We start from the raw sequence: 26,992 nt of genomic DNA, 5'->3' as shown, positions 1-26,992 counted from the left end.
GGCTTGGGGACCATATGGGATGCTGAGGGGGAACTGCGGTCTGTGCAAGGCAAACACCCTACTGCTGCACCACCGCTCCAACCGCAATATTTTGTTTCTTAACACTAAGGCAAGCAAGGAGATTGGTCAGTTGTGAAAACCAAAACTGCAAGCCATTTCTCCCTAAGACCAGGGGTCTTTATTGGGAAGTAAAAGACCAAACCCTGGGGTAGAGAACAGGTAGGATAAAGAAACAATCTCAAAAGTGTTTCAATGCAAAGAGTGATAAGCACCAGCAAAAAAGAATTATCCTAAATAGAATGAAAACATGTTATTTCAACAAACCAGTTCAGTTTTACTTTTAAAGAAACAAGAAGGAAAACTTTAACTTCCCGGCTACCTTTTTATAATAATGGATGTTAGAATTAAAATTAACGAAAGGCACAAAAGAGATGGCAGAATTTCTTAGACAAATGTCCTGTCTGACATAAATCTCACCAGGTAGAAATCCAGCTATACCACTTTCCAGATCTCTGACTATAGTCAAGTTGCTTCATGGTAGTTACTTTATTTTCTCATCTATAAGAGGAGCACAATAATCATGATATATGGTTCGTATTACTATATGGAGATTAAATAAACCACATAATATGTCAGTAAACATCTGATAAAATTTATCTATTGATAAATAGAAGGGAAGATGAATATTGGAGTGAAGTAACAAAAGTACTTAAGTAATTGCAGCTAAGATTTCTGTTTGAAGCAGTCTTGTGGAAGGAATTTTGCTATATCTGCCATAGGAAAATGCTACTCCTAGGTGACTAAACATAAACCTATTGCCTTGAAGTCCCTAATATAAATGTCTAAAATTAACGTCTTAGAGAGGTTCATTACTTCTTCTAGCTTTTAGAATGTTGGATATATTGCCTTCACTTTATTATGTCTTACTTTTCTCAAATAATAATATATCTTCCTTATGCATGTCTCTCAAATAACCTCTTTTTGTTAAGAACATTCGTCATTGTTGGGATCCATCCTAATAACCATTACCTAATAACTATGTCTTACTTTAGTCATCATAAAAAAAAACCTTTCTAAATAATGTCACACTCACATGATCTAGAACTTTGGATTTAAGCATATTTGGTGTGTTGTGTTGAACTGGGGAGAGGAGGTCATTGTAATCTGATGCTGACTCAGATAACCATAGTTAACAAGTTTATTCAGTGCAACCCAGAGTAAACTGGTGCATCTGTGTTCTTTGAGAAGTGGATGATATTGTTTTCATGGTTTGTTACAGCCAAGGCCTCAGAACAATCGATTCCTAAATGATATGTGTTCTTCTATTTCTGTTTATCCCAGGCTGCTGTGATTTTTGTAGTCTGTACTTGTCTTATTAAGTCAGATAAGAATGTCATGGTCTTCAAAAAGGATCAGTAATATCAAAAACATCTGTGACCAGTGTAAAGTCCACTGAAGTGTTTTGAGAGGAAGAAAAAATTTTAATATATCCCATAGAATGTGTAGGACAGATGTTTAAGCTTAGATTCCTTAATAAAACATTCTGCTCTCTAAAGTTTTCTTTAATATCTTACACAAGGATATTTTTTTATTCTATTCACTTCTCCCTTTGAGAATCCATATATATAGTTATTTCCTCTATGGGATGTAATAAACTTTTCTTGAATTCTTGAATCCAATTTATGTATTACTCCATCACACAAATGTTATTCAAATATTAACATGCTTTGATTAGCGAGAATAATCATTTTAGAATTGTTCTAGGAGTTATATATTTAAAATACCCTGGAGGTGCTGGAGTCGTAGCACAGTGGTAGGGAATTAGCCTTGCACATGGCTTACCCAGGACGAACCTGGGTTCGGTTCCCGGCACCCCAGATAGAACCCCTAGCCAGGAGCAATTTCTAAGCGCAGAGCCAGTAGGAACTTCTGAGTGTTTACAGATGTAGCTCAGCACCCTCGCCCCCCTAATGTGCTGGATAGAGCCAGAATGAGTTGCCTTATGATAGGCTGATGTGAGTTAGATCACAGACATCACATATGGTCTCCAACTTTTTACAAGAGTGTTTCCTGAGTACAGTGTTTAGGACTAAGTGTTAAGCAAGTCTTAAGCAAAAAGTAAGTAATCCATCCTAGTAACCACAAAAACCAAACTAAACTAAAAAATAAAATACCATGGATATAAAAATAATAATAAAAAAATTCCACATGAGAATGGAGTGGAGAAACTGAATCTGGAAAAAATATTTTTAAGACTTCATGAATTACTGGCTAAGTTTAATTTTGAATTTACTATATAAGCAGCTTTGTAACTGTGTTTTTATGTATGCATATATGTGAGAAAGAAATGTATTCCTCTTTTTTTTTTAAGAAATGTATTCCTACATATCCTTATAGAATCTTAATTTCAATACTATTACACAGTTAAGTGATCAGAGATTTTATGTAATTACTAAAAATCTAGTGTTTGTTAAGAAATTCAAAATGCTAAAATTGCAGGTTGGAGTAGCCCAGTTCACATAAATTGTTTGTTTGTTCAATTTTTTGGGTCACACCCAGCAACGCTCAGGGGTTGCTCCTGGCTCTGTGCTCAAAAATTGATCCTGGCTTGGGGGAACATAAGGGATATTGGAGATCAAACCTGGGTCAGCCCCATGTTGGCCACATGGAAGGCAAACACCCTACCACTGTGCTATCTCTCCAGCTGCTATGTGTTAATGATTTTATATGCAAATTTATCCCAGCAACACCGAAGTGTTTAAGATCCTCTTTACTGTGTTGATGTCTCTTCTACTTCATCTCTACCTCATCTGATCCCCTGACTATATCGTCAGTTATTCTGTCAATGTTTCAGGATTTTTTTTCATTGAAAAGAGTTCATTTTAACTTTTACTTTTTTTTCATGCTATATATTAGAGAGATTATTAAGTATTTGTCCTCACTGTGACTTATTTTTCTTAACAATACTCTAATATAAAATACATGTCTTTTAAAACTACAGTAGGAATTAATTTGACAGTAATTAATAAAGTTAACAAGTAAAGTCACGTTAAGGCTTTAATACACTGCTTAATATTCAGGAAAGGCATTAAAACCTATATTTCCTGAATGAATTTGAACTTATTAGTTATTTTTGTGTATATTATTAAATAATACTCATTGGTGTCCAGGGAGTACTCCTGGCTATGTGCTCAGGTGCCTTTCTGTTGGTACTCTGGAAATATATAGGTATTTGGACCTAAGCTAATCTCATTATGGCAGACTAGTGCCTTAATTCTTGACTGTCTTTTTGGTTCAAATTGATGTTAAAATAGATTTGATTTATAATGCAATATATTGTACTTCTGGGAAACAATTTTCATCTTGACTTATAAAAGAGTATAAAATCTTTACAAATACACGTGTACATTTGATGGTGAAAATTTTAATTTAGAAAGTACACTATTTCCTAATTGACAAGTCATTTAATAGTCAAATTATTTGTGTATAATAAATAATGAGTGAATAATAATTATAGCATGATAACTAATGAATATGACAGTGCATGCATAATTATCATTTTACATTATATTTAGCTCTTACTACTGTGTGGGGAAATTCTGGGGATTTTATTACTGCTACTAAGAATCGAAATCTATGTCCTCCTGGCTACAGACCATGAAACTTCCAATGTAGGTACTGAAAGGAAGTAAAGGAAAAAGGAAGCTGCTAGCCTCAGACCTTCCAGAGCCCATCACACTCAAAGCTTTACCATTTGCTCAGAAAAATCTCAGCTCTCCTCTTCTGTTCTGTATTTTTTCCAGTTCACATCTGACATATGACTCAGTCTTATTTGAGATAGAATTTGGTGATTATCTGACCATCTTTGATGTTTTCTAGCTAGATTAAAAATATTTTCACTCACGAGATGGTTGAATAATAAAAAGACCTGATTTTTGTAAGTTCCTTTCTGAATGATATATTTTTTACTGGTTTTTATTTAACAAAATTTGTCCCTGGAAACACATATTGTCAAAACATTGCACCAGCCTTACTCTTACCCTTTCCTTTTCTTGGTCAACAGAAATGAAAAGGATTTTTACAATTGGCCCATGTATCTCTAGCACAGATGAAAAAGTTATGTACTAACACTAGCTGACTCTATTGAATTAAACAATCCCAAATGACCCTGGTGTGTTATGTCACCTCAGTTGTCTTTACTATAATAGCATCAATATCACAAAATGATAAAAAGTTAACAATTGGGACCAGAGAGGTGGCGCAAGTGGTAGGAGGTTTGCTATCCACGTTGCTAACCTAGGACGAACCTCAATTTGATACCATAGCGTCCCATATTGTCCCCCAAGACAGAAGTGATTTCTGAGTGCATAGCCAGGAATAACCCGTGAACATCACTGGGTGTGGCCCAAAACCCAAAAAAAAGTTAACAATCAGAATATCAAGTTGGTCATAAAAATATATATATATATATATATATATATATATATATATATATATATGGAGTTCTAAGTACTTGGCATTAGAGTGGGATCATGAAAACCAATACTGTTATATTTTTTATGATGGAGATAACACAAGGTGAATGTTAAGGCTATTATAAAGAAAATATTTTGCAGTCTTTCTCCACTACTATGTAATAATTTTCAACTTATTTTAGACTCGCCTGTTCAGAATCCCTTTTATTAATAAAATTAGTATAATAGCCAAGTCTTTCCAAAGAGTTAGTAGGACCTTTGCACATTTTGTATTTGCAATTGAATGGTACAAAATTAGAAATGGAAGTGCGTTAAATTCATAAGAATAAACACTTCCCTGCTTTGAACGATCATTTATTTATACTATTCCCAAGGCTGAACTCTTTGAGTTTACTTATTTGATTTTATTATTGTGAATGAATGATAGTAACATTTAGTATGATCTCAAAGAACTATGTTGAACATGTATGTGTAAGTATGTAATTTTCTAATTTCATAATATAAGGAATATTTAGATAGGCTGAGTATCAGACAGTTTTCATCATTGTTATAGTGTTGCCTATGAGCTAATTTTGAGAATGTTATAAAAGCAAAGATATTTTTAGGTTATCAAATATTCTCATTATAAGGTAAAAGTCTTAGAAATCTATAGACAAATTCAATAGTTATATTTTTTGTTAGCATATGAGAATCAATGGAAACTTACAGAGCATACTAAAGTTGAATTTTTAGTTTAGAGCAACAAGGATCTATATATGAAAGCTCATGCTAAATTCATTTTTCTTTGAGAAAAAGCCCCAGATTTAAGTACAATGGAATCAATATATTTTGAGTGCTAATATTCCAGTTTGGAGAGAGACTATGAAAATCAAGGCACTCACCTTACACACAGCTGACCAATATCATCCCAAGAGACCAACCAAAGTAATCCTTTAGTGCAGGACCAGGAGTAAGCCCTGAATTCCACTACATGTGGCCCAAACCACTACATAATTAATTTTTTTAATTTTGGAATTCTTTGGAATTGGGTGATCACATATAATTTTTAAGGTTTCAAAAAAAAACATTTGTTTCAAAGAGAGAACAATAAATTAACATTATTATTATAATTTTTAAACAGTACTTCTTTCTAGAACTCAAACATAAATGAGTTTTCTGGGTACAGAAACCTCAGTTAACCATAATAAAATTTACAGATTTAAAATACTTGCTGTAAACTTTTAATCAGACAAAACTCAGCTCTCTGGTCATTAGGAATTTAATTGCTTGGAATGATATACATTTACAGAATTTGATTACTTTGAGGAATTACAATGATTTTTATTGAAGCCAATGGCATTGCAGATCTTTCTATTTTAAGAAAAGCCCATAAGGGATTCCTAGCAATTGGATTTGTCCATGGTAGTAACCTTTTTAGTTATATGACCTTCTACATAGGTGTTGGAAGTGATTAGAACAAGTGTTTTCAATTTCCTCTTAGCACTGTTGGTCTTAAAAGCTTCTAAATTAATTTGTTAAATGTCATATACCAAAGGGAGAAATGAAGATTTTTCTCTTTGCAATTCTAGTCCTAAAGCTCTACTTAAATTGTTGACTTTTAAGTGAGATGCACTTCTGAAAAGCACACTTCTTGAGAAAATTTTCAAAGTTAGTGTTTTCTTTTATTTTTTTCTCCTTAATTGGGTTTCCACTATTGCATTCTCAACACTCTGGCATGTTGCTTTGCAGCAAATATAAAGTTTTCAAAGTTATTCTTCAGGATGATGTTTATTTCAACATCTGTTTCATAGCGAATATTTTATCTTGAGGATTATTTTTGCATTCGTAAGAGTATTTTTTAACAAAGAAGTAAATTTAAACGAGAGAAGTTGAGTAACTTTTCCAAATGGCCCATGAAACCTACAAACAAAAACTTGTCTCTGTCTACTACTTTTTAAGACGTTGTCCATTTATTTTGAAAGAATGTATTGAACACTCTTGATTCTACTATATACCAAAATAATATTTTATTCTGGATTGAATACATTTCTTTCTATGAGTGTATCAATATGAATTTAAGGACCTATCATGAAGTGCTTCAATCAAATGGAAATATAGGTATAAACATCCACTCACATATATGCATTCCTGTACCGTCCAACCCTCTTGGATACCTGGTATTCAGAGCAATAGAGATGAATTAATCAATAATCCACCTGAATGGTAATCAATAACAATCATTTTAGAGCTCTTTCTACTTTTATTGCTTACAGGGTATGGTATGTGTAGTGTATGTGACTAGAGAAAGGGAGAGGGTCCTAAAAGACACACAACAAAGATGTTATAGATGTCCACCTACTACAATTAGATGAAGCCCAATCATTAGAAATTCTTAGCTTTCACATGAACAATCATGTCCTTCTCTGCTGGGTCATATTTTTCTGGGTATGCTATCCTTGGGGTCAGTGTTTTGGTTCTAGAATTTTCTCACAAGTTGTCTAGTTCAGAATAAGAGGCATATTCCACAAGAAGACTTCAACATCCTATGCATAAGCACTGTGTAGGAAGTGCAATAATAAAAATATGAAGTTGTAGACATATAATACCAAGTAGTGACCAACTCCTCCTGAGGCTTAATATATAGCAAGAGAAATATGGAACATTGGTAATAGCATTAGGTTTTTAAAATAAATGGAGTTTAGGAAACTGAAAAATAAGTCAAAATTGATGTTATATTGTTTAGATATATTAGAATAGAATTTAAATAAGGTTTGGGAAAGGTCAGTTGTTCATATCAAAGTAGAACGATAATATGATGATGTAAATTGTCATCAGTTCTCTTTCTCTCCCTTTCAGAGGTTGGCCTTTAGCTTCTTGGTTGAGTAAGTGGTGATACAGTAATGACTTTCAGTGAGATATTAATATAAAAATAAATCAGTGTTTCTGCAGGAGATATTACAACACTTTTCTCTCGTGGCATCTCCATTAGTGCCTCCTTTTGTTAGCAGCAACCCACAATCAAAGCAGATTTTGTTGGAATACTACATTTGTAAATGTACTGATTAGACAAGCACTTGAGTGTAATGGCAAAGACACTGTGATTACATTGAGTCAGAAGAATCTTTGTGCTTCTTACTAGAGATCAGCTTAATGGGAGAAATATTTATCAACTTGTCCTTTTAGCTCTTGATACGCTATCTGTAACAATAAGGGTAAAAATAAATAGTGGCAACTGAATTGTCTGTAAACGAGTCCCTTAAGAATTTCCCTATCTTTGGCAATGGAAAAAATTAGATGAGACATGTAATCTAGTTGTGTTATTCATAAGGCTACTGCTACTAATGTACTACATCGAAACAAAAGAGTTACTGTTAGAAAAATAGGGGAAGAAAATGAAATTTGCTGAGTCTTATAATAACTGTGTTATTACATAATTAACGATGTACCCTAGAGGAAAAAAATCAGAGAACTTAGAATTCCATCTACATACCATGCCCTTCATCATCCTAATGGCACATTCTAATGGCACAGAAGAATAAAATATTTATATATACAAGTGCCCTAATAGAATAATGCCATAGAAGTGAAATACAAGGATGTGATGTCATGGATAGTTGAGCTGAATGAAATAATAAAATCTTAGTTTAATATTCTTTCTCTTAATTTTGCCTTTTAAAATTTAAAAACAAGATATTTCAAATATTCCAAGTACGTTTCATAAAACAGCTCTTTTATTCAATTAGTAACTCCATGCAGAGGTTACTACATCTATTCATAGAGTATTGAAGATGAACTATTAGGAAAATTTCCCCCAAAGCATCTAGCTGTAAGTTAAATCCAGGGGTCTTTTTTTTGAGACAAGGTAACAGCTTTAAGATAAATCACTAGTTAATCACCAGTAATACAGTTAGCACAAGTAATAAAGCTCCCTGACTAAGAAGAAGTATTATTTATTCTGCACAATTTTTCAGTAAAGAGACTTCTTTAAAATGTAGTGAAATAAGCAAAAATGTATGGGTATGATAAAGAAAAGCATAAAAATATTTGAGTGTTTCTAATAGTTGCATATAGCCTCTCTCCTCTCTATCCTGAGCTTTTATTTTTTATCATTATTATTATTTCTTTGATTTGCTTGCTATTTTTGAGAAATCATTGACAAATCCCTTCACAAGTACTTCCTTTTCTGTGCTCAAGAAAGTTGCTCTTTTTAAAGGAATGTGAGCCATTTAAAATAATTTCTGTCTTTTCCATTTTTTTCATGTGTTTCTTCCTTCATTGATTCCAGGTTTCTAGCCATGCTGCCCAGAAGCTTGGGATGGTTCTAAGACCTAGTCTACTCATTTATCCTATAGCCTGTTTGCTATGGTCCACTAAAGGAGGCCCACTATAGGACAATCCTTTGAATCATCAGTTCTTGGGACAGTGATAAATAAACCATTCAATAACTATAAACAGTGGGATCCTACCAATTATAATTGAACACATATTCAAAATGAGGATGAAAACAAATCAGGATTTATTTCTCATAGCCTAAAATTCTATGTCCATAATCATGACATGATTTGCTTCATTATTTGCTTTTTCCAGCAGTAAAAAAAAAAACTGGAGAAAACAGTTATTCCTTCTTTATCTACATTCTGCTTGGAAAGATGAGCATATAAGGAGTACATTAAAAGCCCCAATTTATCTGTTCTATCAAATCAAAAGTGAAATTATTATTTTCTTAATTTTTGGGTCATACCCAGCAGTGCTCAGGGTTATTCCTCGCTCAACACTCAGGAATCGCCCCTGGCAGGCACGGGGGACCATATGGGATGCCAGGATTCGAACCACCATCCTTCTGCATGAAAGGCAAACTCACTACCTCCATTCTATCTTTCCAGCCCCACAAAAGTGAAATTATTATTATTATTATTATTTTTCAGATTGAAGACTTCCTCATCAGTATCTGACTATACACCTGTCTGACATTACTTTAGAAATAAATATACTTTATAAAATTAGTGACCTCTAAGAAAGAGCTCAGATTTTAAATATCAAGATCATATTAACAATTATGGTTACCAATTATGCATCTGGTCAAAGTCAGTACTTAAACACACTACCCGCTGTGAAAGATGGAGACAGCAATATCTCATGTTGAGTGGGAAGCATGTTGATCAAGCTTTTGCATTTTCTTTTTTTTTCTTTTCTTTTTTTTTTTTTTTTTTGGTTTTTGGGCCACACCCAGCGGTGCTCAGGGGTTACTCCTGGCTGTCTGCTCAGAAATAGCTCCTGGCAGGCACGGGGGACCAAATGGGACACCAGGATTCGAACCAAGCACCTTTGGTCCTGGATCGGCTGCTTGCAAGGCAAACACCGCTGTGCTATCTCTCCAGGCCCAAGCTTTTGCATTTTCAAGTTGTTATTTGCAATCCAGAATATTAGTGTTTGATGGAGAGTTTTGGAAGAAAAAGAAAAAGAAGAAACCAAGTAAGACCTAAAGGCAGGTCATAGTTTGCTGTCAAGTTATTATATATGTAGAAAGTTATTTTTAATTTTTGTTGGTTGCTCCTGATTCTGTGCTCAGGGATTACTACTGCTGGAACTGGGTGTTGGAATCATATGTGGTTCCATAAATGGAACCCATTTTGGCTACGTGCAAGTATTTTACCTGATCTGCTATCTCTTTGTCCCAGGAAGTGATAATTTACTAAATATTTTTGTTTGAATTAATGAAAATTGACTTTGGATTCTTTGATAGAATAAAATCTATGAGTACTTCAAATTAAACATAATATTTTGAATAGTGTTCTTTATTTAGCAATATAATGGATTCTAGGTGTTCTGTCTTCTAAACACTTGGTTTTTTTCTTGTATTTTTATAGTATTTTGGGGGGCCCACACCTGGCATGGGCTTAGGGCTTCCGTTCACTCAGCAGAATCTTTCTTTTTAGTAATGGACACAAGTGTGCTCATTGGACTATTTATGGGGATTGAATTATTGCTATTTCTTAGGGAATGAGAATGGGCCCTTTACTATATTCCTATGACTTCTTCAACCAAAGCAATTTGATTCATTTTTATGATTTCCTTTTATTATGTAAATGATACTTTGTTAAACATAATTTCATAACTATAAAAGAAAAAGAACTGCACTCCGAAATGGTGTTTAGATCAGCTGAGATCCTGGACATATTTTAAACCCATTGTACTCTCTGTTGGCTCAACCATTTAACTGGTATATGAAAAGTTTCCCACTTAAATTTTCATGCTAACACAGGGGATTTAATTTACTGAATGTGCTTCTCCTCACAATCAATGCAAATGAGCATTATTTAAAAACAAAAAGTAACGGGGCAGAACTAAGCTGTATTTAGTTATCCAACTATTTTTTTTAGGTCACATCTAAAACCAAGGACAACTATGAAAGTCAGGAACCTGTTGGGAAAAGAACCCAACTTGAGTTTTATTTCTTTTTCCATTAGTCCCCATCATATTTGGTTATACCAGCTTTTAAACCATCAATTTTTTTTCTCTCCAACATTCTGATTTGATCTACAGTAGTCATAGTCATCTTTAAAAAGAAAATTAAGATGAATAAAGCTGTGAAAAGTTACGGATGGGTTCCTTGTATTTGTCAAAATAGAGGTAATTCTATTACCTTAATGTGATATCTAGTCAATCACTGATACATACCCATTATTTTTTAATATTTTTTATTTAAACACCGAGGATACAAACATGATTGTGGTCTGGTTTCAGTCATGAAACCCATCACCAGTGCAACATTCCTACCACTAAGTCCCAAATACCCCACCTCCCCTCCCCACTCCCACCTGTACTCTAGACAGGCTTTCTATTCCCCTCATACATTCTCATTGTTAGGATAGTTTTCAATGTAGTTATATAAAATCAAACATATTCTTGCTCCCTTACCTTTACAAGCCATGTCTCACAAAGCTCCTTCTGAGTCATCTGACAGTGTTCAGAAAACAGAGAACATTCTGTTTGCAACTTTCGTGTCATTCTCATGAAGTCAAAGTATAACTATATTACACTGAGGCTATTGAACAGAAAACTCACTCATTGTATTGGAATAAATATATGATGCTTCACCTTGTGAATTATTTTCTTGTTAGAAAGAAATAGATCCCTAATAGTGTAGATTTCTAGCTCTGATGCCATCATCAGGCAAGAGGAAAATCTCATCCATGCCCTAATTCCAACCTTCACCTTCTTCACATTTTAGCTTTAGTCAGGAATTTCCCAATGGGAACATTCATGATCACCAACCCAACACTGGAAAAATAATATCATTCCGTGATACCCAAAATTCTCTCTGCTGTATAAACTATTTATATACTGGACTTTGATGACAGCTTTCCATCCTTGTTCTCTGACCAGAAGGTAAACCCATATTGGCAAGATTAGTACAATGATTGCCTATTTTCTTTTGCCCAAATTCTGAAATCTAAAATACTCCCCAATATAAAATAAGACCTCAAAATTTATTAGTGAAGTAGTCGCACTTATTTTAAATATCTTAAAGGCGCTAAGGCCATGTGTTATGTAAGAAACATTCATTTCCTTGATTACAAGAAAGACCAATACACATCTATCACTTCTTGGTCTTCCTTGCTTCCCTGAAGACAAAGTCAAACTCATTAATTCTAAACTCTGTCAATGATCCACATAATCTAATTTAATTTTGTGGAACATTAGTGACTAATTGGTTTGAGAAAGCATCGCACTGAACTTATAGTAAGTAAATATACAATTGGCAGATGGTGTTCCAATGCAAAGATTCATAAACATTGAGAGGAGTTTGATGTCAAGGCCTTTGCTTCAGTTCGTCTCATTAAAAGATGAATAAAACCTGTTTATGCGCAGGCAGAGACTCTGTTTTGAACTAAAAACATTATTATGCAAATAGTCTTTTTAAAATACACACTGAGACTTGAATATTTATTCAGTTAAATTTGGCTCTTGATATTCCAGAAAAATGTAAATGTAGAAAGATTGATACATGAAAAGCCCAATTTATTAAAAGTGACCTTTTAAAATATGTTGTGAAATGTAACTGCAGAATTGTTGTGTTGTACAGAGGATAGGTGATATAAAAACAGCTTCAGAATTTTTTTCTAAATCTACCTTCACTATTCAGGGCTTTATTCAAACATCAGGCTCTGACATTATTCTCATGAGAGTTTTAAAAAGCAGCTTAATGTACACTTAAATGAAAGACAAATTCAATTAAAAGGACATATAAAACAGTAGGGAACTGCTGCTATGAATATTACCCTTGCTTGGAAAATTCAATAAGATAAAAGTTTTGAGGCAGTTTTACTTGGGAAAAAAATTACAACTTAAACCAATAGCCATAATTTTCATTATAAGCATCTCACCTCATTGTCTTCAATGTATTAACTGACATAGGCAGATTGTCTGTTTTTCTTTGACTAGTTCCTTAAGCACCTGCAGAAAAATAGCTATCATTCCTATTTCACAGAAACAGAAACCAAAGCTTAGTGAACCTTTCTGATTGCCCAGTTACTCACCAATATAAAATGGGAAAACTAAATTTTGAATTTCTTTCTGGGTGACTTCCAATAATCATAGCTGCTTTCAATTACTTTCTGTGAAAATTAAGTTTGGGGTATCTTGATTTTTTTTTCTTGTGTATACTCATTTATTTGCCTGGTACTTTTTCTCTTTCCTTTTGTTTTTTTTTTGCGCCCCAAATGCTGATGCTGAAGTCTTATTTATACACAAGGTTATAAACAGGGATCACTCTTAGCTGGCTTGACTAGTGGGGGTTGAGAGGGTGTGAAAGACATCAATGGGGGGGTACAAGAGGTTGGCCCTCAGAGGAAACTTCATTGAATACAATTAAAGGGCACTTTTGCAAAACAAAGTCAGAAATACGAAAAGCAGTGTCTTTCCAAAATGGTGCACAGTTACAATCGGTTGTTTATGGGAGTTGCTAAAATAGTTTCTTTGGTGTTCTAATTAATGCAGATAATTGATGCTTTATTTCAAGAGTTTCAAATTCCTAAAAACCAAGATTTTGTATCTTCCGCATCAAAGGCTAAAGGACTTGAGATGCCCTTTTCCAATTGTGAAGGTGATTTTTTATTGTGTATCTGTTTCTTTGCCTTAAGGTCAATATCTTCATTCAAAATAAGCTACTACAAATTTGACCATTGCAAGCAAAATTGTTTTGTCTGCTGCTTTTATTTCCCAGACCTACCTCTGCATTCTCATAATAGTTATTATTTCAGGTTCTTGCCCTTCACCTTCTATTCCTGCAGACAAGTGAATGGTTTCTTGTTTCTACCTCCTCTCCTCAAAATTCATCTTCTACTTTAAAATCAGGGTGACCTTTGGTGGATTTCAATCTGATCAGGAACAATTTCTTGCTTAGCATAAATAAAGGTGACTTTCATCCATAACATGAAGTCAAAACTTCCTTCTTTTTTTTTTTTTTGAGAAATATCATTTTATCTACTTTATTTTTATTGTAGGCACTGCAGTTTACAAAACTTTAAAGACAAAGGAAACTAAGAACTGTTTTGGAAACTGCCTTCTTTCTCTTTGTGTCCTGACCTCTTATTGAAATGCTTTATCATTCCTTGTTACTTTTTTGGGCAAATATACAAACACATAGCAAACAACAATTTCTTCCCATCTAGATTCTTTCTGGCTCCCTCTTCTTTCACCTATTTACTTGGTGAATTCCAAACCACCTTTAAACTCAGCTCAAATGCCATGTCCCTGAGAATGGTTTCCAATACTAGCGTTTTCTTGCCAGAAGATCCTTCATGACCTTAATCTTTTATTTCTATTTTTAGAACCAATCTATTAATTGAAAATTTTTATGATGTTCAATATGTACATGCCCAGTAATATTCTGCTCACTTTACAAATATTAACTCATTTATTCTTTAGAACAGTTCTAGGAGACAGATATATTATTTTGTTCTCATCTTCACTTAAAAAAAAAACAAACATAGAAACAGTAATTAAATACCACAGTAAGAGATAGAGGAAGTGAACTTTCTGAGTAAAGGTGCTAAACTTCCATATTTTTGCTTTTATATAAAATAATAATTTGTTTAACATTAGTTTATATTAATTTATTAAACTATTGTAGATTCGTGTGTGAGTGTGTGATTTGTGAACCAAACTCTGACTTTATACATAAGAGTCAAGCATTTACTGCTGAGTCCCATATCAACTACAGTAGTTGTTAACCATGCAGCAGACAACTCTCTACCTGCATTAGTGCTAAAAGGATTGTAAAGGTTCTCACCATATTGTGTTTTTCTCTTGTCAAGTACAAACCTAAGAACATGACACTTTTAACCAAAGACAAAGAATAAAAGAATATGGATAGCATGAATAGGTAAAGAATAATCAAGTAGGGCTGAAGTGGTGGTGCAAGTGGTAGGGCATTAACCTTGCATGACACTGACCTAAGACAGACTGTGGTTCTACTGTTTGAGCCCTCCCCCCCACCCCCTCATCCCATATGGTTCCCAAGCCAGGAGTGATATCTGAGCACATAGCCAGGAGTAACCACTGAGTGTCACCAGGTGTGGCCCCAAAACCAATAAATAAATAAATAAGTAAATAAATAAATAAAAATAATCAAGTAAAAAATCTAACATGTGAGACATGTTCACAGTCAAATGTGGGCTCAGAAAGCCTTCACCACGCTTGATATGGGTAATGTTGACCATGTTCTTCAGGCATGAGTTTTTGTTTTTTAAAAAGCATAACTATACAAAGATGAGAATTTTTGAATGCATTGAAATTATCTTAGAGATTTAAACACAATAATCTCTGAAGATAATCTCTTAAGGCAGAACAACTGGATTTGTCACATGAGCAGAATGTTTTTGTCAGCATGACCCAAATATATTCCCTTTATTATCAAGCTCCATAAATAGTTGTATCTAAATCAAAAGTTATTTGATAAATTCCCTGAAAAGAGGAAAAGAGCAGGTAAATCAAAATAGATGAAAAGGACTATCTGAAGTTTTATTATTCAAGTTTGATTATTGTGATCTCAGAAGCAATTTAGTTACTACTGCTAGCAAAGTTTTTTTCTGGGACATTCTAGTTAATAAGAATATAATAAACAATCCATTTGTTATTTCCAAGTAGATAAAGTATAATAACAAGTGAAAAAGCATCTTGTAAACAAGATAGTAACATGTTATAAGTAAGATTGAAAGTATATGAATGGAATAAAAATAAGGAGAAAAATCAGGTAATACTGGGGCAACTCTTAATTTTTCAAGAAGCATATAATAAGATATTTATGTTGGTGTGACATATTAGAAAGTGCTTGTAAGAAGGTTAATAGAAAGATAGGAATATTTCAGAAAGAAAGAATATCATATGAACATGCAATATTCAATAAAGATGCCCAGAGTTCACTTCTGGATCCATTCTACAGGAGAACTATGAGGGAACTAAGCTTTTGGAATACTTGTGAACTGAAAGAGCTAAAACATTTTTGCTATTCATTCATCAGACATGGTTAGGCTACTTATGAGGTGTATATACATAAGTAGCCTATGTCAACTTTCCCAGTACATTCAAGTCCATTTTAGTGGTCTGATAATGATCATCTAATGAAAGGGCATAGATATATAATTAAGATGGAAATACTTGGGAGTTCAGATGACCAAGACAAAATGGCGGTCCAGGGTAGTGAAGTTAAAGTATAGGCAATATCTGCTATAAAGTATGTCATCAGATGAAATAACATTAAAACTAAGGCATGACTTCTAAGATTAATTTAGTATTATGAAGGACAGAAAAATAAAGTTTTCCAGAATAGTAATTTGTGGGAAGGCATTAAGCCAGGAAAGAGCATAATCTGTTTGTGAAATCAAAATGCACTTTATGTCAGGAGCATAATGAGTGACGAGGATGATGCTCTAAGAGTACAAAGTACACAGTCTAGAAATTTGCAATGTCAGTCTACCAAAGAATATGGATTTGTGCTTCTGTAAAATGCTTACATTTGAGTATATGAAGCTTTGGAATGGCATTATGTGATTCAGTTTGTAAAAAGAAAATTTACCAACTGGTCATCTAATGGAATGTTAATAGAGAATAGTTGACACAAAGCTACCATTCTGTGATTCACTTAATGCACTGGGGTGATAGTAATATAATAACACTAACTAATTGGGATAGTGGCACCTATGGGAATATATATATATATATATATATATATATAACATATATATACAACTTGTAGATTGAGCAATCAGATAAAAGAATAAAAGGATTCAGATAAAATACTCTGGTTTCTGAGCATAGTTTTTTTCCCCCTAATTCACAATACAGACCAGGCAAAGGGCCTGTGTTGAGGTGTATATGGGGTGCATTTACTGTACCTCCTCTTTCTATACAGTCAGTGTAAAGAACATAGCCTGTGGTAAGAATTGAGAGGCCTTATCTATATATATAAACATATATATATATATGTATACAACATTCCCATGAACAATATCCCAAGTGTCCTTCCTCCCTATCCCACACCAGCCTGTACTCTAGACAGGCTTTCTACTTCCCTCATTCAGTCACATTTTGCTATGAAAGTTCTCAGTGTTATTATTTCTGTGACTGCACTAAACGATTTCTGTGGTGAGCTTCAGGTCAGGAGCTGGACCTTCCAGTCCTCCTCTATTTTGTCTCTGAGAATCATTACACAAATGTTTTTCATTTTTCTCAAAACCCATAGATGATGGAGACTATTCTGTGTTTATCTCTCTCCCTCTGACTTATTTCACTGAGCATAATAAATTCCATATATGTCCATGTATAGGAGTCCATGTATAGGAAAATTTTATGACTTCATCTCTTCTGATGGCTGCATAATATTCCATTATGTATATGTACCATAGTTTCTTTAACCATTCATCTATTGAGGGGCATTATGCTGTTTCCAGAGTCTGGCTATTGTAAATAAAGCTGCTATGAATATTGGTGTGAGAAAGAGATTTTTGTATTGAATTTTTGTGTTCCTAGGATATATCCCTAGGAGTGGTAAAGCTGGATTGTATGGGAGCTCAACTTCCAGCTTTTGGAGAAATCTCCATATTGCTTTCCACAAAGGTTGGACCAGACAGCGTTCCCACCAGCAGTGAATAAGAGTTCCTTTCTCTCCACATCCCCTCCAGCTCCCCTTCTTCTCATTTTTCCTGATGTGTGCCAATCTCTGTGGAGTGAGATGGTACCTCATAGTTGAGTATAGTAATTGAAAAGTGATATGATCATTGCTAAAGATTGGAAACAATAAAAATAAAACTGCTCAGATCAATATAATGGTAAAAAAACAACAACTATCAAAATAAATCTCATACTATATTGAATAGGAATTTTTCAAGGAGGGTATTCTACTTAATGATGAAAGGAAATGCATGGTTTCAGTAAGGGATGGTGACCTTGATACAGGGATTTCCCCCCTTGTCCTTGAAATGTGACTAATAGAGCTGCTCTAATACAGTATGTAATGTGTAAATTTCTACATATCTAGAATCATATTTAAATGTTTTATCTCTTTTCTACAGAAATAAATAGCATCACATTCTGGATTCTTCTTTTCTATGCAGTATTATTTCATTTTCTTATTTTAAAATGATGACTAGAAGCCAAGACCCCTTCAGTTTGTTCATTGAAGCTTTTAAACATATTTTATTTACATAATGTTTGATAGTGTAAGATAGTCTTATGTAAAATATAAAGTATCCTCTTTTAATGCAAAATAGAAGCAGATAATAAATGCACAGAATCAAAAAGTTGGCATTTAAATTCTATAATCACCATAGCAGTCGGGGAAAGACCTGCCAAGGGACACTTGTTGCTATTAATGTTGATTTGAAAGTTGCTGAGAATGCAATTAAAAATCATCACTTTGCTGAAGGTGATACCTCTATATCAAGCATTTGGGCTAATGAGTATAGACAGCAGGTAAACTGGCTGCAGTTACAACTTGACTACTTTACTACTTGACCATGAGTAACAACTCAGCACTGCGAATTAGTTTTGAAAAATTTACAATAACAATAATAAAAAAACAGAACTATTTATTTTAATGATTGAATTATTGTCAAAGATTCTAAAACTATTTCTGGAATTGACAAAATAATATAATTCTGTACATAATATCTGTCTATAAAAAGTATCAGGAAGTAGGTATATCAGCTAAAATATCTGGTCTTAACTTACAATTTATGTCCAATAATTTATCTTTTTTCTCAAAAACAGGGTGTTGTGAATACCAACCATTCAAAATAGTAAATCTAAACTATTAACAACTATATCATATGACAAGATTTAAAGGAATTAATAAGAATTAAATAATTTAGTAATTCTTAACAAATTAATAAATGTAGTATTTAATTAATCAACACAATGTAATAACATTTAAAGTGTTAATAAAATTAAAAGAATTAATAAGAAATATCACAATATATTATTTATAACTACATGTGATATTCTGGAGAATATGATCCTCTAGAAATGCCAATATAATTTTAAACACATTTGTAAAATATATATATATATATATATATATATAACTTTCCCCAAAAAGAGAACAATGTGACCATTTCTAAAAGCAAGAGAATCTACTGAATGTAAAATCTTACTTACTGAACTAAATTCATAATCACTTCATTTTCTGAAATTAAACCCAATATAAACCAAATCTTTTATGGTGCATCTTAAATTTTATATCAGTCAATTATACTGATAATAACCAAACATTCTGTTCAAATAGTATATACCCATGCCTGTATTAACGAAGACACACATCAATACAGATGTAGTATTAGCTCAAACTTGCAGTTCCTGGGGTGAAGTTCCCTTGAAGAAGTGAGAATTCGGTGAGCTAGAGGTGAGATGATGGTGGCTGCTGGTATGTGAAAGAACAGGACACTTGAAACCCAGGGGAACATTCAAAGACAAGTTATAAATTGTTGAGGCTAAAATACAGCAAGATCAAATACCTATTTATTTATATGCCTCCTTCCTTCTCTTAAAATAAGACCCTTTAGGGAATATACTACATCATGTCTACATCCATCATGTTCAGAATTCATCTACTGTATAACAGGAGCCCAAACATATGTTTTATGAAATTACAAGAGTCCAAACATCAGTACTCGTAGCTAGAGGCAGAAAGTGAAACAGGGGTCAGTGGGTGGGTGAAAAAATTACAAGATAAGAAAGGAAATGGCAGGGTGTGAAAATCTGAGATTACCAATACTTGTAATAGAAGATCTGGTACATGATTTCCACTAACTTTTAAATTGAAACCACTTGTAATTTTTCAACCAACAGTATTTATGCCTTTCTGGCCTCCAAAGAACACCAGTATAATTCAAATGGGTAGACAGATTTGACTGAATGTACTGAATATGTCCTCTCTTATTCTGAACCACTAGCTTTGAAGACAGTCAGAATGGTGTAATAATTGTTTTAAGGAAGCCTTGGAAAAGGGGTTAATGCTACCAGTTTTATATTCTGACATATTGGATACAAATATAAGCTTAACTACTAGCAATGAAGATGATTGGTCATACTCTCTGAGCTCCATTTTGGCACCTATAAAGATAAAAAAAAACTACTGCCTTCCTTATGAAATGATTAAATGTTACATACATATTAAAATGGAGCAAATATTTGGTACAATATAGACACTTCAAATATGGTTGGTGCCATTTTATCATTATTGGCATCATTTATGTTTTAATATGCTAACCAGAATAAAATAAGGCCCCATTTTCAGTTGGAATTGTCTATTATGACAAAAACATAACAATATGTTGAGGGATTTCTAACTAAACTAAATTGGACAGTGTTTTTGAAAGCACACTGCAAATTATATACCTTTATGCAAATATATGAACGTTACACATCATCATGTGTCTGATAAGCTAAAAGCATTCCAGAAGGATAAGAGATATATTTTAGGTTTTAAAATAAAGAGAGATTGCAAATAACATGAAGTAATCTCATGATGACAAAGTGTTGTCAGTTTTGGCACTGCTAAAGTATTACAATACAGCTCAAATAAAGGAACACTGAAATATTTCAAGTGCATCATTTGTTGATAGCAAACTATGAAAAAGGCAGCAAAGAATGCATGCTGCTATAACAATTGTTATCTTTAAAGAAATGGAAAATATCAAGAGTGAATAACCTCAGATTATAATTTATATTTTCTATCCAATATCCTCATGTTGCTGGGTATAAATGTTTGATTAGAGGGGGTTCAGTTAATGAAAATTCAAAATCTTATCATACTTTTATTATTTTTAAAGGGAGAAGTGCAAACCCAGTGGTGCTCACGGCTTACTCTTGGCTCTGCATATACTCAAGGATCAGTCATGGACTTGGGGGAATTTATAAAATTACAGCAATGTTGAAATAAGGCCAATCACATATAATGATTTAAGTCTCTCTAGCACCTCATTCTGTTTTCTTTTATTATTTTTGTTTAGGGGGCTTAGCTGGTGGTGCTTAGGAGTTAAGGCTGACTCTGTGCTTAGAAAATACTCCTGGTAGGTTCTGGGGACCGCAGGATATTCAGGGATAGGGCCTGAATCGACCCCATGCAAGGCAAACAATCTACCTGTTGTGCTATTGCTGTCTAGCTTCTCACACATTCTGTTCTCTGCCTTTTCTTGTAAAGGTGTATTTGCAATGTCTTGGATCCTGCAGTGTCAATTCAGGAATTATTCATTTAGCCAATCCATGTTTATTTATTTTGTCTCATATATTCCTAAACTTGACTTGAGATCATTAATTAATCACTGAATGGAACTTGCCCTAAGTAAGTTTCTATGTAGCATGATCCTTTGAATATTATAGCTGCCCCAGGGCTTACATGGCTAATAAAAAAGTGTTTTAAGGGGCTAAACTACTATTCAGAGAAGTTTGTTGTTGCCATTTCCATTCAGTCTAAAAGAATGTAAACTCACTTGACTTCACACATGCAAATTAACTAGAGACAGAGAAAGAATACTTTTTGGTATTAATAATTGTTTCTGAACCATCTATATCCTGTTAACTCTTACTCTTTTTTTTAGAGAGTGATAGCACTATATAGAATTTTCTTCTCATTCTGTGTCCAGGGAGCAATCCGTGCTGTGCTTTTTATTTCTTATCTTTTTCTCCCTCCCCTCCACTCTATTTTTGCCTTCTTCTCCCTATATTCTGAAATCATCCTGCCTTTAAAACACTAAATTCACTTATACACTTATTCTAAATACCACAAAGAAGTGATATATAACATCCTAAGTTTATTCTTTTTCTGACATCCTACATTTAATATGATATCCTCCAGAACCCTCTATGTTGCAGCTAATTTCATGATTTCATAATTCTCTACAGCTCTGTTGTATTCCATTCTGTATGTATAACATTTACCTGTTGTTGGATCTTTTGGTTGATTCTATTGTTGTAATAAGTGCTGCATTTATTAAAGTTTATTTGTCTTTTGAAGCGAACAGTTTTATATCCTAGAGATAGATTCACCAAAGTGGAATTTCTGGGTCATATGGTAGCTCTTTAGTAAAAAAATAGCCATATTGTTTTCCTTAGGAATTGGGCCAGAAAACATTTGTCTAGCAGTGGATAAGTTTTGTTTTCTTCACATCCCTGTCAACACAATTGCTCCCAGTATTTTTGATATGTGCTAGTCTCACTAATGTCAGATATGTCATTGTCCTCTTGATTTGGATTTCCCTAATAATAAGCAACTCTGAGCATTTATCATGTGCCTCTTGACCATTGATTGGACTTCCTTGGAGAAGTTTCAGTTCATTTCATCTCCCAATGTTTGATGGAGTTTCTTAATTTTTAAATTATGAGTACTTTATCTATCGTGCATTTCAGATGAAAAAATATACAGAAAATAATTTTATTTCCATCTAAGCATTTCACACATCTCCCACTCCAATTGCAGGCATTATCTTCAACCAGGTCAACTGTTCTGAAATCATAAATGATCCCAACTAAAATCAACTCTCAAAGAGTGTTCATATGACTTTAATATATAGTGATTGGATTATTACTTTCTTTTACTTAAACTCTCTTGGTGACTTTCCAATATATTTATTATTTAATCTAGACTCCTTAATTCTTATAACATAACCAAATATCATAATTCTATTTAAATTATTTTTAAGTTTATCATAGTTCATTTGACTTACCCAAATATTCTTACTTTTCTCTTTATGATTAAAAAAAAACTCCTGTGGTGGTCTTTCAGCCTCAGGCATGCAAAGCATATTCATACTTTAGGATTTCTGCACTTTTCCTATCCTTCTTTTGTAAGAATCCTACAAAGTAGAAGATTCATCTGATATCATAAATCTTAAATTGTCATCCCAAAGAGAATAATTTCTGTTCTCCTGTCAAGAGATATAAATCTATATTTTGCTCCTTGATGGACTTTTACTTCATAGATCTTACTCTCTCTGATCTTATGAAGTTAGTTTTTCTTATTAAAATTTGGGCTTTGTGAGACAGTGATCAATTCAAATTTGTTTATTCCTTTGTTATATATAAAGAGAAACAAATATAAATGTTGATTATATTTATTCAAATTTTTATGTGTTTATCATATATGTAAATATAAAACTAAACAATCTTATGATATGTAGTATCAACCAGTCTAAACTTTGTTTGTTTATATCAAATGCTCAGATTATTATGCACACCCACCAAAATAAACATTCAAATAAATAAAAGCACAGAACTCATAGTTCATTGCTAAGATATCACTTGAAACACTTTGCAATTTCTTATCTCAAAACTATGTCATCTTTATTTCCTAGTAGTTACATCTGTTTTATACAGATATTGTACACAGAGATGTTCAAAAAATATATAGTGAGTCAGAAAACAAGTCTCACATTTCATTGCTCTCCATAACAGCCATCTAAATTAGATTCTTTGCTGTTGTTTTGAAGATAATTATTCTGAGGTTCAAACATAGTGTAAGGGTCTTAGGAGAAAATTATGAGAAAGAAACAAAACAAAAAGCTCACATTCCAATCATTTCAGAGATGAAAGAGGGGGGGTAGTTTGAGAAGATTAAATGTCAGATCAGCAGATGCTGGGAAGAACTGAACATTGACAAATGGATTTGGCCTGAAGATAGATTTTGATAGTTTTGAGCAGAGTAGTGTCAAAAGAAGAGTGGCATTGAGGAGGGAAGTTATAATGAGAAATAAAGAAGAGAGGTAAAAGAAGGATGGTGTAAGAAACAGAAATAACACTTCAATATTAGACCTGGTTTCTTGGACATAGGAATGTAAAGTAAGCAAGCATATTTAAAGATAGTAAAGAGGGAGAAAGCTAGGCAGGGGAAAATATTGGATGGCATCTCTTTCTGTCATAATGGAGAATGGGAAGTCAGGACAGAAGGGGAAATGAATGCCTGGTGACTATTAGACATGATGAGGCAAAGGAAAGATGCATTAACATTCCCTAAAATCAGTAAATCTGGGTACTTCCAGAAAAAAGTAATATAGAGAGACAATAAAGATTCATGTGATGTGGACCAGTCCATGGTAGGAAGCTTGTCACAATAAGAGCAGTGAGATCAGTTAGGGTAGTAATGGGTCCACTATGACAATGACAGTTGAAAATCATCACTAGGAAAAAGAACTAGGTGCTGAATAGGGATAAAATGATATGCATGGTACTCCTTCATTAAAATCAGTGCAAACCACAGTGTCAAAAGGAAAACAGAAAAATAAAAAAAAGAGAGAAAGGTATGAGAGAAGCTAAATGCCTGCCTCCAGTGGTAAACTGGCTACATTGGTGTGAAAAATGGGCATGTTAAAGGGTGGTGTACATTCTATGACTGAAACTCGTTCATAAACGTTCTTGTAAACTTGGTGCTTATTTATAGTAATTCTAAAAATAGAAGAAAAAAATCACTGTGAAGAGTAAGTTATGTTTTGCTGAGTCCAGGAAGCATGGGTATAGGTGATGAACTGCTAGGAGTGAATGGTATCAGAGTGAGAAGCATTGCAGAGATTATAGTTAAAGACAAGCAGCTTATAGAGGAGTAGAAGAACAGGATCCAGTAATTGGAGTAAATAAAGTGTCAGGAAGTAAAGTCATCAAGGAATTTGATGTTTGCTTATGATTTTATACTTTTCTAAATATACAGTGTTGAGTGAATCATTTCCCTCTCTCAGCCTTCATTTTATTTCCTGTTCAAGGATTGCTGTCATCTATAAAGATGAAAGAGATGGCATATCTTAAATTCTTTCAAGAGTTCAATAAAACTTTTAAAAATCATAGATAAGTGGCCAGAGTGGTGGCACAAACGATAGGACACTTGCCTTGCACATGCTATCCTAGGATGAACCGCGGTTCCATCCCCCAATGTCCCATATGGTCACCCATACCCGGAGTGATTTCTGAACGCATAGCCAGGAGTAAATCCAGAATGTCACCAATTGTGGACCCCTTCCCTTTCCCCCAAAATAGGCAAAAAAAAACCCTCATAGATAATATGGGTAAGAAAAAGTGTGAGGCTCTTACACAGGTTTTTTATTTCAAAATGTAAGAATCACATGGAAATATGACTTTTTTGCTTTTTTTTTTTTTGGTTTTATAACAACAATATAACAAGGGGGCAGAGAGATATCACAGTGGTAGAACATTTGCCTTGTATGCGGCTGACTCAGGATGGATCCGGGTTGATTCCCAGCATACCCTATGGTTCCCCCAGCCTGCCAAGGGCTATTTCTGAGTGAAGAGCCAGGAGTAACCGCTGAGGGCTGCCGAGTGTGGCCCAAAAACTAATCAATATATCAATCAATATATTACATTTTTAAAACAATAACAATAAAAAAAGGTCCTACCCTTTCTCTACTCCTTGATCTCTGTACTGCCACCACAGGGTTATTTTAGTATGGTCGACAATAATCACTGGTTTATATTTTATTATATTGTTCCTGAGAAATAGTTTTTATTATTTTTAAACAATGTTTTATTTTTATATTTTGGTTTTTGGGCCACACTCAGTGGCACACAGGGGTTGCTTCTGGCAGACTCGGGAACAATATGAAACGCTGGGAATTGAACCAGGGTCTATCCTGGATCGATCTCTTGCAAGACAAACACCCTACCTCTGTGCTATTGCTCTGGCCTCTGAGAAGTAGTTTTAAAATCATATTTCAGACCATTTCTCCTCCACTCCCATGAAACTCTGATAACATGTTTGCTTTAATTAGTCATCCATCAATGAATATCTTGATTTGAATCATGCTACAATAAACGTATGTGTCAAAATCCCTTACATTATTTCTGTCAGTCTCAGAGATTCAAATTCAATCCCTCTGGTTGAAACTGTCAGAATTTTTTTTAATGGGGGCAATGCATAGAGTATCTCTGCTCATCTCTGCTCAAAATTTTTCTTTCAAGAAAGATTTGAAGTACACTGTATTGTTAACATTATTAAGTAGGAAAATTCCTTATATATAGATTAATGGAACATTCTACAACAGAACTCAGTGAATAAACAGGTGGTACTCAATAGTGCAGGTTGCATAGGCAGAGAAAGAGACATTCTGGAGCATGTCTAAGTGAATAATTGGTATGAATGGATGATCTCTGTCCTTCATCAAATGTAACCAGAGCACATAGGGTCTTAAATAACAGCCTGGAATGTATTCTACTTTGCTCTCTCCAGAAGATTGCTTTCTAGCATTGCCTAAAGAGAGAAGCAGGGGGTGAGCCATTTTACGCATGTTGATTGAATAATGCAGTTGAATGAGTCAAAAATGAGTCTTAGACCCCTCACTGTGATCTGAGAAGGGCCATCAGGACTTGTGAGGGCAGCGTGTGAATGATGTCCAAGTGTGAAGGTGGCATGTGATAATGCCCAGGTGAGAAAGGAAAGAAATTTCTAAGACAATTATTTTAATGAACAGGAACACTGACTGTTAAGCCTGTACATTCTGCTATCATGAACCAACCATTGAAGTCTCAGAAAGGGATGAGTATTTTCTTTTATGGCAGCCTTTGTACTTCAATCAAAGCTCACTTCTAACAAGTTCAAAGCATTTTTTATGAACATTTTCATACTGACTTTCAACTCAGTTAGGGGATAGGGGATAGTGTTATTCTCTTCTCAGTGATAAATGGTGAGCTGAAATGCAGTGAGGTTAAGTGGTGTGTTTAAGGCTAATCCTTCCTTCTGTGGAATGGAACCAAGACTTCTGACTCTCAGTCTTCACAGTTGAGTGAAGTCTCACCCCTGCCCTTGATTCTCAAGTTTAGTCTATAACAGTTCTTAAAAATAAAAAGGTATCTGTCAACCATGGAAGATGGACATTTCCAATTTAGCACAACCAACTACCTCAATTGAGTTTTCTGTCAGGGTCATAATACCATTGATTCACAGCACATGAACATTCTCCATATTTTATATTCTTTTTATCGCTGTTGAAAACCTTCCATAATTACACACACAGTGTCAGAATTTCATCTGGTCTTTGGAG

The 26,992-nt window shown here is 33.8% G+C and overlaps 2 protein-coding genes and 1 non-coding gene across 6 annotated transcripts in view; 1 reads left to right on the top strand and 2 right to left on the bottom strand.

Annotated features, from left to right (window-relative positions):
• Positions 1-26,992, top strand: part of KCNIP4 (potassium voltage-gated channel interacting protein 4) — a 1,191,871-nt gene that overhangs the window by 694,783 nt on the left and 470,096 nt on the right. The gene's annotated exons all lie outside the window — the stretch shown is intronic.
• Positions 16,777-16,910, bottom strand: LOC126032717 (small nucleolar RNA SNORA51). Its single transcript, XR_007503938.1, has one exon. It is a non-coding gene; the product is annotated as a small nucleolar RNA SNORA51 (small nucleolar RNA).
• The window catches only part of PACRGL (parkin coregulated like), a 491,459-nt gene continuing 485,900 nt past the window's right edge, over positions 21,434-26,992 (bottom strand). Inside the window, exon 9 of the mRNA XM_049790054.1 lies at positions 21,434-21,444. The gene's annotated coding sequence lies outside the window, so the exon portion shown is untranslated. The remainder of the gene's footprint in view (positions 21,445-26,992) is intronic.

Source organism: Suncus etruscus, chromosome 16, assembly GCF_024139225.1.
Source record: "Suncus etruscus isolate mSunEtr1 chromosome 16, mSunEtr1.pri.cur, whole genome shotgun sequence".
Taxonomy (NCBI): domain Eukaryota; kingdom Metazoa; phylum Chordata; class Mammalia; order Eulipotyphla; family Soricidae; genus Suncus; species Suncus etruscus.
The sequence above is the reverse complement of the archived record's forward strand: the minus strand, read 5'-3'. Positions and strand labels throughout refer to the sequence as shown.